The sequence below is a fragment of the Nicrophorus vespilloides genome, unplaced genomic scaffold (assembly GCF_001412225.1).
Source record: "Nicrophorus vespilloides isolate i.1.1-1 unplaced genomic scaffold, Nicve_v1.0, whole genome shotgun sequence".
NCBI lineage: Eukaryota > Metazoa > Arthropoda > Insecta > Coleoptera > Silphidae > Nicrophorus > Nicrophorus vespilloides.
This window is the reverse complement of record NW_017096183.1, coordinates 1-1,905: the sequence shown is the minus strand read 5'-3', so window position 1 is coordinate 1,905 and position 1,905 is coordinate 1. Positions and strand designations below refer to the sequence as shown.

The window sequence follows — 1,905 nt, the reverse complement described above, 5'->3', positions numbered from 1 at the left end:
TTTATTTGATTTTTAAAGCTGAATGTTTGGGGAATCCAACAAGTATAGATACATTCCTGTGCTCTTATCCGTATTGCTGTAATACACGTTCAAAATTGAAAAATTGAAACTAGAACGTTCGAAAAAGCAGTGTTTTCGCATTTCATTGATTTACTCGAAAACTATAAAAGATAGAATAAATCCAATATATGCATATGAAAGCTGAATGTTTGGGGAATCCAACAAGTATAGATACATTTCTGTGCTCTTATCCATATTGCTGTAATACGCACCAATTGGATGATTCAACATGTAAATAGAAGATAAATCTATGGCTTTTCCAAATTTTCCATAATTTTCTTATACATTGTTAAAATTTAGTACCAAAACTTGAGCCGATTTAAACAAATTTATTTTCTCGAAAACTATAAAGTAAGTTAATTAAAAAATATGTTTGCTTTGAATTGTTGAAATCCAAAACTATTATTTTGAAATTTAAATCTCACAAATGTATATGCAAAAAAAATATAACCATTTGCAGTGTACGAAATGAAATTGGATTTTTGATAATGGCAATTATTTACAATTTTTTATTTGATGCGTTTGAGCGGTTTTCGAAAACGATTAATTTATAATTAATCTTTCTCTCTGTACACACACATGTATATATATTTTTTTTATTATTCGAAGCGCGATGCTATAGCCATTATATAAATATAAAACGGACAATGGGATTTGTGCAACAACAACGAAAAAAAAAAAAAGAAGTAGCAATAGTAAAGAGAGAAAGAGAGATGGAATAGTTTTGAAGGGTGGAAGAGGGAAAGGGTTGGCAGATAAATGAAAACCGGTCCTGTTTACAGAAGTCGTATTAAAAATGTATTAATCCATTTTTGGATTTTCGGTTTGTGCAAACATCGGTGCATGCGGCCAGTAATTATTTTGCCATTTCCACCCTAGTTATTTATTTTTCATCCTCCTGTTCTCATTCACTCCGCTCTGCTCTGTTCTCTCTTTCTGTCTCTATATGTGTATATAACTGTGCTATGTGCGTGTGTACATAGGGAATCAGAATTTTTGTGCGCCCTCCGCCCTCTGAACGCGTTGCCTCGCCCCCCTATCAATCTCCATCATTCGCTGATCAACTTGCGCCACCGCATTGTTATACCCTACGCATACAGTTTTAATGCTTCCACAATGGCATCGCCGCCGCCGTTGCCACCCCCGGAGCATACGACTGTATTTATTATGTATCCAACTGTCTTTTCTTCGCCGTGCTTATCTACCCTCGTACACGCATTATTGTTTTCTTTCATTATATTATTTAATATCAATTTCGATACTTCACATCATACACAAAAGTCTATTGAGTGTAACTGGAAAACTTCTTCAATTCCATAACAGATTTGTTAACAATTTGGTTATTCAAGATATGTACAATAATCTATGTTAGTTTATATGATCTGTTTTTTGCGAAAATGGATCAAAATTGCGGTGAATATCAGCTGCGGTGTCCGAGTGGTTAAGGAGATGGACTTGAAATCCATTGGGCTTTGCCCGCACAGGTTCGAATCCTGTCCGCAGCGTAGCAATAATTTTCAATCCTTTCATGCAAAATCTGCAGATTATTCAATTTTATAAGTTTTTAACAAATTATTTATTTTTTTTTGTTAGAAAGTCCATATTTGAGATGTTATTAGTCAACGTTCGAAAAAGCAGTGTTGTCACATTTCATTGATTTACTCGAAAAATATAATAGATAGAATGAATACACTATATGCATATGAAAGCTGAATGTTTGCAGAATCCAAAAAGTATAGATACATTCCTGTGCTCTTATCAATATTGCTGTAATACGCGTTCAAATTTGAAAAATTGAAACTAGAACGTTCGAAAAAGCAGTGTTTTCACATTTAATTGATTTAC

General features: G+C 33.3%; 1 non-coding gene across 1 annotated transcript; it reads left to right on the top strand.

Moving 5' to 3' along the window:
- Positions 1-1,483: 1,483 nt before the first annotated feature.
- Trnas-uga lies at positions 1,484-1,565 on the top strand. Its single transcript has one exon. It is a non-coding gene; the product is annotated as a tRNA-Ser (tRNA).
- Positions 1,566-1,905: the final 340 nt, after the last annotated feature.